At 50.2% G+C, this 12,049-nt stretch overlaps 1 long non-coding RNA gene across 2 annotated transcripts; it reads left to right on the top strand.

Moving 5' to 3' along the window:
• The first annotated feature begins 1,728 nt into the window (after window positions 1-1,728).
• Window positions 1,729-10,376, top strand: LOC112946057. Of its 2 annotated transcripts, none has more exons than XR_003249130.1 (3): window positions 1,729-1,976; window positions 9,786-9,885; window positions 10,325-10,376. It is a non-coding gene; the product is annotated as an uncharacterized LOC112946057 (long non-coding RNA). The 2 variants fall into 2 exon arrangements; XR_003249131.1 differs by lacking the exon at window positions 1,729-1,976 and adding an exon at window positions 3,796-3,870.
• Window positions 10,377-12,049: the final 1,673 nt, after the last annotated feature.

The following is a 12,049-nucleotide window of genomic DNA, read 5'->3' as shown; positions in this document are numbered from 1 at the left end:
AGTGCTAGTCTCCAGGGCTATCCATCCGTTAACCTTCATGAGCTCAAATATTTATTATTCATATTACCCCAAAATGTGTTAAAAAGATGAAAAAAGGAATTAATGTGCCAGATCTTGTATCCACCTTTTAGCTTATTACAGTGCTAAAGCAGTATTAACATTTACAGTATATGAGCTCTGCTTTGCTTGTGCCTGAGGCCAGGGGGTTTAATCCAGTGCTGAAGTTAATAGCAAGCGCTGGTTAGAAAAAGCCCATTATGTCATAAAGTTGGAATTTCACTTGGGCAGTAGCCATTGGCTTTCTTTCCAATCAAGATGCAATGCCATTCTCTCAATCCATTTCAGCTCTGTCGTCTGTTCCATCTCTCTCTCCTGCTCACATTCAAACAAAAACAGAATGGGAAAAAATCATGTTTTTCTCCTCAGCGCTGGTGAATCAAAGAGCATCACGTTTGCCAGAAGATAATTGCTTTAGTCACTGGCCAAGAAGCCTTGTCCCGTTCCGGAACGATGCAAGGAGGCACCATGTGGTTAAAGGTGTTTCTGGGCCCCGTTCCATGCGTCGTGTTGGAGATGCTGGCCTCCTGGACATCTCCTTTTTATAACTTGAACATATTGATTCATTCAACATCCATGTGTCGTGCTTAAGGTTGATAATATGAGCATCTTCTGTCGCCCATTAGGAACGATCTGCCTATAAAGGAATGTGAGGAGCCCTGCTGTGTGGCAGGGATGACCTGCTGACACGCACGCCTCTGCTCAGGAGCCTGCAGGATGAAACCTCTGCAAGTCTGCTCCTTCCTGGTCCTCTCAGGACTTGGAGAAGATAGCCTCTCTCCAAGCCATGGTGCCTTATCTGCTCTTCTCAAATCTTGCTAGCCCATCACTTGTGGGGTCYCTGGCAGTGCAGAACCAAGTTCACCACATGCATGATTGTTTCAGCCAGCTGTGCTCTACATTCTGCAGGTATAATTGCCTACAGGCTTTGTGTCTGTCCTGTTAAGAGCCTCATGTGTAGGAAAGATCTTCAGATCTCTTTCAGGATGGCCACATTATTTCTGTGGCCTGGGAATGGGACAATGGTGTATGCAGTGTGAGCCACGTTGTAGACTTAGCCCTCATGTGACTGCGGAACCTATCGCCTCTTTATCTTCTGAGGCACATCAGCTATGCTTGCTGCATCATGTGGCATAGAGAGGATCATATTTTATGGTGCTAATTATAAGGCAGATCTTCCTCCATCTGACAGATGCACCTCTACCATACGCCCATACCTTTTGTAACCCCGTGGAGCCCTGGGCTTTGCAACCAGCTCATGCCATTGAACGAGAGAGGGTACCTTGGCCAGTGCCATTGCTGCTGAATCTCCTTTGCTCTTGCAATGGCCAGGAGTTGCCATAGACAAATCATCCAAGCTTTAATTTAACAAAAATGGACAAAAGTCTCATGAGATTCAGCTTCATTTTTTTTCCCCTCCTGAAAACACCCCTTTATTTCACTAGAATGCTGAGCAAATATTCCAGGCAAGGAGTACCGTGATACACCTATACCATTTGGACAAGACTCTCAAGCCCAAAAGGCAAAGTATGTCAGGGCCATGACAACACTAATCAGTCTTAATTGCCCTGATGAACCTCACCTGGGACCTCTAACACTCTCCTCTGCTCATGGATCAAGAGGTCTATTTAAGCTCAGTTCTTGGGTTTTAGATGCTCTTTGAGCTTTGTTGTGCATGTATTTGACTCAGCCACCCCTGCCTAAGGATCTGGATCCTGRCCAGCAGCACCTGACCTCAGACCATCTCATCAGTATGGACCTGCCTGGGGATTACTGGTCTGTGTTTAAACCTGGTCTCCAGACCTGATCCTGACCTAGGCTCATTGACTTGCCTTTGTAATTTGACTTCAAACCTGGTGACCTTGGACTTGCCTGAGAACCTGGCCTCTCACCTGCCCCTGGGGAACTGGAGACTAGAGGTAAGTCGTTGATATGTCAGAGGACAGTGATTCCAATGCAGCCGTGAGAGAGCCAAAGGCTGCATAGGCTCTTCCTCAAGTCCCAGCCTCTCTCTACTTGAGGAACTGCAGATACTTTTTTGCTCTTTACCCTTCATAGGTGCATGTAACTGCAAAATGTGGTGCCAGTGCAACCCTGACCCCACTCACATGGAATGCAGGAACTTCATAGAGCCCTTGAAGCTGAAGGAACCATGTTCCAATACAAAGGGAGACATTAAGCCTCAGCTTTTGGGAGTGTTTCTTTTCTTTGGTCATTTTCTAGCAAAGGCACTGAGACTATCACAACAGAGCTGAACCTTATTTGAAATTCAGGGGGCACTATTAACCTGTTTCATTGGCAGAAAATAAATAAATTCCTTCTCTGAATAAGTCAGGAAAGATGTCTCTAGGCTCATTCAAGGTCACACCCATAAACATGCGATGGAGGCAGGAACCCAATCCAAGTTGGATCAAACCTCAACCCTATTTTTTCCACAGCGGGGGAAAAAGAAAATCCCCTCTCAGCTCCAAAATACCTGGCAAATGCCAGCCAGAGCCCAGGGAGGAATCAGTGCTGCATGGAGGTCTCTGCCCATATTCTCTCCAGGGTGTTGAGTGACTGAAAGGGCTTGAATGGGAATGTGTGGGAATGGCCTAAGGTCAGGCATGGAGAACGGCCACTCATTTCGTTTGACAGTGAGTATGAGTTTCTGGAGGAATCTGGAGTTGTAGCTGAGGGTGTCTGACATCTAGTGTGTTATCCGTGTGTGATTTCCAATGAGAATGCAGAATCCTGCTCCTGAGGATGTCTTGACATCCTTGGTATGAAGCAAATTTCAGTGGGACCAGAGGGTGGTTAGGTATCTGTATTAGAGGCAGCATTTCTCCTTGGCAGAGCTCTGTTTTTAGCAAAGCAGTCCAAGCTCAGGCCTTTTTGTGGCTGTGTCYCACTGCATGGATGCAGTTGCAACCCCCTTCCTTCTGCCTGCTTTGCAGTTGCAAAGGCAAAATTCCCCATCCTCATCCCCTTTGCTTAATCTATGGGAAAAGCAACGGAAGAGAATGCAGCAGAAAGCCATACCTGGTTGGCAAGAGCCCTTTCCTTACATGCCAAGGCTCAGACCCCAAGTCCAAGGCTGCTCAGCTATGTGTCTCAGTGGCGCTCCTCACCCTTTGACGAATCCTGGCATTTGCAAAGTTATTATACCTCATTATGAATTGGATTTTAATCTACTGTAAATAGTCCTACCATTATAGTGTCATAAGAAGCAATTAGCCCCCCTGCTTGCTTCTATGCATGAGGGGAAAGCTTTAATACTAGGGAACTGTGAGGGCTTGATGGGGCTTTAGCCTACATACATGTGAGCAGAGGCTTTGCTTGTGTGTTAACCTGTTCAGTGCATGGCCAGTCCATGCCTGCCCCAAAATATCCACTCGGTGTCCTAAGGAGGTCTCCAGGGTGAATGTCTCTTGAGCTGCTGGCTTGATTTCAGCCTGGGATATCTGTCTCTGGGTGCTTTTTGCAGCACACCCAGCGATCTTCCTCCAGAGGATGGATGTGGTTCAGGCAGATGATAAATTGTGGTTTCCTTGCATTGCCCTTAACCCAGTCACAAAAGGGATTACCATCTGCAGGGGTGAGAGGCGTCCGGAGTCCGGTCCCTGCCTTGCCTCAGGGTGATTATTTCCAATCTCGGCAAAGCTTTCCCGCTTTGCGGCGTGGAGGCTGGTGAAGGAAATTCATTATCTGGAGCTGGCACTCTTGCACGGCTTTGAGCGAGTCCTACCTTCTCTGTGCCTGTGTCACCTGGAGCCGGGCCGGGGGAGCTGGAGCAAGTCTGGGCACTCGGACGTCACGGCTGTCACCACTTGGGTAAGGCTGCATGATTAATAACAACCTCAGGTTAACGGGGCTTTAATGTTCCTCAAGCAGCAGGGACAGCAGGTGATATTCTCAGCTCTGAGCTGGCGTGGAGCAGAGCARAAGCTCTGGTCTTTGTTTGAGGGAGGAATCGCAGTGTATCTTTGTGCTTGATGCTGTATRTTTGCTCATGGACAACCAGGGTGTGCGTTCCTTGAACAACATGGGTAGGGCTGGGTGCTCTAGGGTTAGGAATCACACTCCAGCCCCCAGGAGCAGTGGTCATGGCATGCTGCAGGGTGGATGTGGCATTAGATATTGCCCATAGACCCTGTGTAGCTGGTGATCTTTTGAGCACCCCTGAGCTGCTGGTGGCATTGCACAGAGAGGCATGGGTGAGCCTCCATGAGGCCTCATGGAGRCTGCTCAGCCCAAGGAGCAGCAATATTGCACGTGCATCAGCAGGGAGGGAATCCCTACAGTACGGATTTAGRTGGGGAAAAAAAAGTCTTTCCTTTTTTGGATCCTGTTTGCAGGAGGTGGAGAAGAGATGGCAGTTCCTGCATGGYCCAGGTCTGCAGCTGGTGGCTAGAAAACTGTTGTTTCTACAGCAAAAAAAAAAAGAGGTCCAACTGGCCCATGGTTGGGTGGCTGCAATGCTGGACAAAAGGGCTTGTTGCCCTTGTTCCTGGAGTGATGCATCCTTCCTCCTCCTCCTGTCCACCGACAGCTTGTGGTCCCTGCTTGCAGAAACTGRCTTACAGGGGATGGGTCCAGAAAAMCACTCCCATGCTCCCAATTCTTTCTTTGCCACATGAAAGAGAAGCTGGCTGCCTGTTAATTACATGAGCCTTCTCATGGGCAATTGAGCTGGCTGTGTGCATGTGCATTCATGCTGCTGCTGAGTTCTTGTCTGATTCATGCTCACAGGTGACTGAAATGAAGCCAAGTTTTGCAACAAAGCCCTGCACTGCTGGCTGTGTCCACCTGCATCCAGGCTTTTCTCCACACAGTCGTGCAGCATCTCCTCTCTCCAGGACAGTAGCAAAGGACTCCTCTGTCCCAAATTCAGAGTTTGGGTCSTGCAACAATTACTCCCCATAGACAAGGTGTGACAGATTCCCAAAGGACAGTGCATCTCTCAAGTCTCTGTTATGTCCCATCCCTACGCTTTCATAGGGAAGGTCCTTCAGACTTGTACAGGGCAGCAACATCCTCCTTCCCTGGTACATGAGCCTACGGATGCACCCCCTACACCTTGCCACAGGTGGTGGAGATGGAGTTTTGGGAGGCAACAGGCTATAACGCTTAGAGTGGCTGGAGAAGGACATGCGCTTGCTGTGAGGACCAGCTCTGTTCCTCTGTGTGTGCAGCTAACGTCCTGGGTCTGCASGTGGAATCAGAGGGGTGGCCTATCCTGATGAGGGACCGTCCTCTGGTAGGTGCTCACTCTTTGGTTGCCTGTGGCAATGCCAGCCTGTGACTTGGGGCCAAGACCACTTGCTGTGCTGTGCACAGAGGTGGTGTTGGGGGCGCAGGGTGATGTCCGTGCCTGGCTTTGCATGGCTGAAACTGGTGCGGATCTGGGTCAGTCCCCAGGGAGCCCTTCTGTCTCTGTGGCTGCAACCCTGAGTGTTGTCCCGTAGTGCCCACATAGCAGGACTTGTATGTGTAGAACATATCTGAATGCTGGCCACCTTCCTCCCCATGATCTGGCACAGTTTCGGGCCATGCCAGTTAGTGTTCTCCCCCTCAGGGCCATGAGCACAGCCCAAGCCCATGATGAGCTTGCTGCCAGGTGCTGGAAGACCATCACATGTTCCCAGGATGTATGAGGAGAAGCATAATAGCCAACTATGGCTCTGCAGCTCCTTTTCCTTCCACTATGTTGACTTTAAATGCTTCGACGCTTCATTTTTAGGCCAACTGCAAGGTGTGGATGTGCTAAGCAGGGCTGCTGTGATGCTTGGGAAGAGGCAAGGATGGCTGTGGTGTCACTGGGACCAGCTGGGAGACAAACTTGGTTGGGAAGAGCCATGTTCAGTGCTCATCGGTGCACTCCACCTGGAACACTTTGCTATTCACTGGGACATCTGAATATTTTAATCCTTGGGAGTGATGGAAAATGACTTACCTCCTCTTTCCCCACCATCCTCCCCTGTTAATCTATGGAAAGCAGGGCCAAACTACTGCAGGATTCTGTGGGTGAGATAAATTGAAGAAGAAGCTTAAAGTCAGATGAACATTTCCCACCTTGTGCTTGGAGGGGTCTRGGGAAGAAAAGGAGGGGGCTGAGAAAATCAGCTTGTAATTATAGAGTAAGAGGCAGTGATAAAATGATAATGGAAGACTTCTGACCCGGCCTAACCAGTTTTGCGAAGCTGTGAAATAAATTTAGCAAAAGAGCGAGGGCACGGGGGCTCCCAGGCTGGGTTACAGCTGAAATGCTGGTTTCACAAACAAAGCATAAATTAGATTGCAAACATCTAATTAACCTCTTTGCTTATTTTTGTCGAGAAAGATGACAGATTCCAGCCAAAGTGGATGCCGTGGCTCAGTCTCCCCTTATAAGAGAGGATCTGGAGGGGAAGGAAGGAAGGAGAAAATGATTTGGTACTTGGTGCCTGCTGGTGCTCTCCTTCCTTTCTGAAAACTGGAGAGTTGTTTTCTGTTCTCTTTTTTTGTTGTTGTTTTTAACTCTTTTTGTGCCTCTGTCCCAATGGGAAGCCGTGTGTGATGCCCGTCCTTGCTGCTGGAGGAGGAAGGTGTCAGTGGTGGTTTCCCTCCAGGATCCTTTGTTCTTCATCTCGCTCTGCATCTTCATCTCCCTTCCATGAGGTTGGGGACCTTCTCTCTGGCCTCCTGTGCCCTTGTGTGGCCAGGCTGGCTCCTCTTGGCTGCTGCCTTGCCCCCAACCAGTCTCATTTACAGAACTGACCCTCTCTCCTTGGAGAGAAGAGCAAGAGCAGGGAAATGAACCTATTTTTCGCTGTCTGGGCTACAAGGTTTTCTGTTTATCTTGCTCGAGGGCAACCGTTCCACATGGCTTTCTGAAATGGCATAGCTCTGCGACCGCCCCCCTGCTCCCCCCATCCTACCATTGCCTCCTGTCCCCTCTCACCCCAACCTCTTCTTTTTCACCCCACCTTCCCCCAGGGGCATCCAGCCAGTGCAAACGGTCCCTTGGCAGCAATGATGAAGATGGATGTCTGATTGATTCTCTCTCCTCTGTGCAACCCCCACTCAAGCCCCCCTTTCCCTCTTCTCCCCCTCCGCTTTCCATGCCCTTCTGGCAGAAAATTAAAAGGCTATTTGTTAAAGGGTGAAAGCCCTCAGGTGCAGCCCCCGGCTGGACAATTTGTCTCCATGAAAAGGATGCTATTATGAGAGCGGCTGGATCCAGGAGGAGGGGGAAGAGTTTGCCAGGAGAGCTGGGGAGGGGGGAAGGAAGCGCCTCGGAGGGACAATGAGGTTGGGCCGGGGGAGCTGGCGCCTGCTCGGCTCGCCGGCTCCGCGGGCTGGGTGGCCGATCCGCGGGGAGCAAGCGCCATGTGCGGCAGGGCACGGAGCCGATCCCCCCGTTGGGAGGCCCCGGGCAGGGCAGAGGTGCCAGCCAGCTGGATCCTCCCTGGCAGTGGCTCCGAGGTGGCGCAGGGCAGCGCGRAGCGTGGCACAGCCCCCTGCCCTGCTCCTGGGGGTTTTGCTAGCCGGGCTCTTGGCGCTCTGCTCGGCCTCGGGAAGGGAGAGCTGAGCCGCGTTTGCTGGGGCACCAACTCTGCTGTGTTCAGCACACGCTCTTCATCCTCTCTTCTGCCCCAGAGAGGAAGAGGAGGAGGAAGTAATGTATTTAAGCATCTCTTTCTGTCCATATAATCTATCAGCAAACTGTCTGCTGACACATTGCGCTGTATTCTTCTCTGCCACCCATCTGTCCTTTCACTCATCCATCCCAGAGTATATCTATTTGCAATTTCCTCCGCCTATCTCTTCATCCTYGTACCTATTTATTTGACTGTCTGTCTGTCACCCAGCACCCATTTGTCCATCTATTCCCGGGGGCGCTTGTCTCTCTGTTGGTTTTAGGGTTTAATAGGAGTRCTGTTTGTGTGGCGTGGTTTCTGAGCATCTGCTGTAGGGAATCAGACAAGGTAGATTCCCCGAGGAGTTCAGGGAATCTCCAGCTGTTCCTGTTGCTGAACTATAGCTCTACAAGAATTAGACTTGGTCAATGAAGAGCCACTGCTGTGAGGAAAGACCCTGTACGTAGAATATGACAGGCACCACTTCTGAGGTTGGCTCCAAAGTGGAAGCAGGACCTCTGGGAGAGACTAGGAACTGCTCCYCACGGGGCAGAGCTGGGGCCTTTGGTTCACTTCTGATCCTTCTCAGCAACTAAAGGGTCCATGCAGCTCACTGAGGTGAAAACCGGTGTGGATTATTGCACATTTCTGGGATGTGAGAATAGGAAAGGGATGGGATGGAAGTGAAGAAGGGAGATTCATCAAGACTCCTAGGAAGACACCATATATCGTTCTGGCAACCTACCTGCATCTCCTAAATTGGTGAAGTTGGATTATGTTAAATGGTGGTTCACACTCTGACCTGCTTGGCCTTGAAGTGGCCAAGGTAGTGGAAAATCCAAATGTTGTGCGCCAGGGCATTTCCGAGAGGAATACCAGTACTATGATGGTGCATGTCTGTGTGACTCGGCATTGGGATATTAACTTTTTTAGAAGCTACTAAATTATTTGCATTATTCTAAACAGAGCTGAACCTGACTTGCAGGTTCCTGTTTTTAAAAATGAGATTTTTTTTTTGTCTCAACTCTGGATGAAAAATCATTGCAATTTTTCACAGGGGAAGGGAATGTTCCTGACAGGCAGAGCTGTCTCAGCCCAGTGAGCAGAGTCAGGGGTTGTTCTGGTTTGCACTGAGTTTCTCTTTCGGCCCCTAGAGCCTCTGGAGCGTGGTGAGGCTGCATTCATGATCCTGGGTATACACACACACACTAGCATTAATACATTCCCAAGGGAAATGTCGRGCTTGAAGACTGGAAGTCAGCTTGTTTCCTTTCAAAGCAGGGACTTTGCTCTCCAGGATGAGAGTCTCATCCTAGCTGGCCCAGGCTTCGGCTTCAGCGTGAGTGATGGGGAGACATTTCCCATGTCAGGCAAGAGGGGAAGAAATGAAGCAGTGAAGACGCTGAGGACCGGCTCCGCATCCCTGCACGCAGCTTTTCACGGAGGAGATGCTCGGAGCGGGGMCTCAGCCCTGCCGTGCTACCGATTTTGTGCAGGGTGAAGGCAATCCTAGCCTGCGAGCGACAGCGCATCCAGAGGGGAGCAATGCGTGCTCATGTGCTGACTTATATCTGCAGGAGTKTACAAATCAGCATAGTTGATTAGCTGTATTTCCCCACTTCACAAGCACAAAAATATCGCGGGCAGAAATGCTGCCTTCCTCCTGTGGGCATTTCTGTTCTGAGACCACGGCTGCATGCTCGGGCTCCCAGCAGCTCTTTGTGAAGCCTGGCGAAAATAGATTACGGGGTAAGATTTAATGATTCAGCATTTCTGTTGCCGCTGATTTACTGACTGATGCTCAGCTTTCTATCAGCTGAAGAGCTACTTGGCCACCAGGAGCTGCAGGCAGCTGCAAAGGGAATTAAATAATAATGTCTTTTGGATGTAAAAATGCATGGATCAAATGCAGCAGCACAACCACCCAGGCAGTGAAGTAAAGGTCAGGATAGTAGCTAAAATATAAGGATGGAGACTCCACTTACTTTTACAGCTTGCCAACACTAACACGGACTTAACCCATGTATGTGTCAATGTCTTTGTGCATTTATTTTAAATTCCTCTATGCCAGGATKGCCTGCGATTTGATTTAGGGATACAAAGTGATGCTTTGTTAATCCTATGCAGAGTTGGAGTCCCTCCGTGCCATCTGAGACCCCTGATGGCCATGATACGAGGACAGCAGAGCTGAGTCTCTGGCACCCCGGCCCTTCTTGGGATGTCACAGGTTTGTCTGGGACAATGTCCACATCACATCCCCACCAAAATCATAGTGCCCTAGGCTTTGCTGTCCTTGGTTTTTCCCTTTCTCCTTCATATGATTTGACCCCTAAATTCATGCTGAATTCCCAAGGCACTGGATTGCCCAGGACACTAAAACTGGACATTTAATGCAACACTTTCCATGTTAGGTTAGGCACCTTTGCTGCCTGAAATTGAAGGAACAGCCACCTCTGAGCCCAAAGATACAGGTTTTTCCCCTCAAGGTCACAGTGTTGTTGGGAGGAATGTGTCTCTCGTGAAGCCGTCTCATCCCTATATGCATTTTGGGTACTGGATTGAACTTTATTCCATCTCTCCCCACAAACCCTCRATCCTCTCTTGGCTCTGATGCATTCCTGCCCTGCTATCCTATTGATGCTCTCTCCTCTGTTGCACTGCTACAGATCTGAGGAGGGGAGTTTGCATGGAGCCTAAAGGTRCTCCTTGCACCATCCTTTTTGGCCCCAAAAGGATGTCCACAGGAATCAAAYCCCAACGGCTTGGCAGCTCCCACAGCCACGATGTCCGGGTGAGGATGAGGATGAGCAAGTCCCTCTGCCACAAAAGAGGAGCCCTGAGCTGTGGAAACAGAATCGTTCCAGCGAGAGCCACGCTCTGCGCTGACAGTCCCCGCTTGCAGGTGACGAGATTGATAGCCCTGTGGAGAAAAACAGGTCGGGCGATAGATAATTTCAAAGCAGCAGTAAACGTTGCYGGGGACTCGTTGCTTCTCTAACCGATGAGACATGGAGGCGGAGGGAAGCTGCTGTGGTGACACGACTGTCGAGAGGGGAAATTTTGCAATGAGATAATTTTGAGTCATCTGAGAATATGCAAGTGGCTGGAAAGATGGGTGAGCGCTGGGGTGCTGCAGCACCCAGTGTGCAGAGCATGGCTAGCCCGAGGTGCAGAGTGCCCCTGGTTTGGCTCTGCCGTAAGCGAAGCCTAGGGATGGGGGAAAAAAAGGAGGAAAAAGTGGCCCAAGTCCAACACTGTCAGTTCTCCTGAGACAACCCAGAGCTGCTCCGTGATGGTGCCTGAAAACCACGAGGAACGTGAAGCGGAAACCAATGAACCACAGTGAGCACACTGGAAAAGAGGCCTAATTGAGGGACAAAAAGAGGAGCAGATGGGCAACCCTGCCCACCAGCCTTTCTGGGGTCTAATCTGGCACCAAAGGCGGGAGCCCAGCCCTCGGGGGTCAGTGAGCATTACCGGGCGCTGCGTTGTCCCGACGTCGGGCCGGCTGTGAACCCTCTGCATGGCAGAGGTCCGAGCAGCGAGGCAGCCCCATAGCCCCCCATATCTGCTGTCCTGAGCCCCTTTTCCRAGAGCACAGCGACTCCTGTTCTCTATAGGATTAACAGGTGTGAGCTCCCGAAGCTGAGGACGTGTTCCCCTTTGCTGGGCTTTCTCCCACCCCTTTGGCCCTGGTATTCTCACGGAAAGCTGATGTAGACTCTAGGAGCACCAGTTCCAGCAACGTTCCCCCTGTTGCTCCAACCCCGTTAAAAGGACTCTCCAGCATTTTCCTTATTGTGATTTTTGGCTAATGAAGAGAAAGGAAAGCAATAAGGCTGGCAAGAAGACGAGCTGGTTGTAATTTTATTTTTTTAAATTGTTTTTAGTCCAGGCCTATGCAGCAACCGGGTCATCACTCTGTTTTGGCACAGCTCTTGTGCCAAACGTAACATGGCACATTTGGGTGATGATGGCTTAGGGCTTTAGGGTCTGGGCCAAATTTGGAGGTGAGGCCCTTTTGGACTCTTGAAAGACGGGAACCTATGCTGGGATTCATGTCTCAGGGAATCTTCATTTACTCGGCCTCATTTCATGGAGGAAGAGTGGAGGAGTCGCCTATGGCAGCATCAGCTGTGCCTGAGATCTCTCCCTGGCACCGTACCTGGGCTGCAACCAGCCTGTCCTCATCAGCGGAGACTCCTCTTGAGCCAGGCGGTGATTCCCCCTCCTCTTCCCCACCACGGCCATTGGGAAGCTTAATGAATTAATGCTGATTAAGTGCTCTCAGGTAATCAGATAAAGGTGTCATAAAAGTGCTTTACAATGATGATGATGTGTTTTATGGTGAGGAGAAACTGATGATCCTAAATAAAAGCCCAAATTAAACC

Source organism: Nothoprocta perdicaria, unplaced genomic scaffold, assembly GCF_003342845.1.
Source record: "Nothoprocta perdicaria isolate Ctin4 unplaced genomic scaffold, notPer1 scaffold_2, whole genome shotgun sequence".
Classification (NCBI taxonomy): Eukaryota; Metazoa; Chordata; class Aves; order Tinamiformes; family Tinamidae; genus Nothoprocta; species Nothoprocta perdicaria.
Note: the sequence above shows the minus strand (reverse complement) of the source record. Positions and strands in the feature narration are given on the sequence as shown.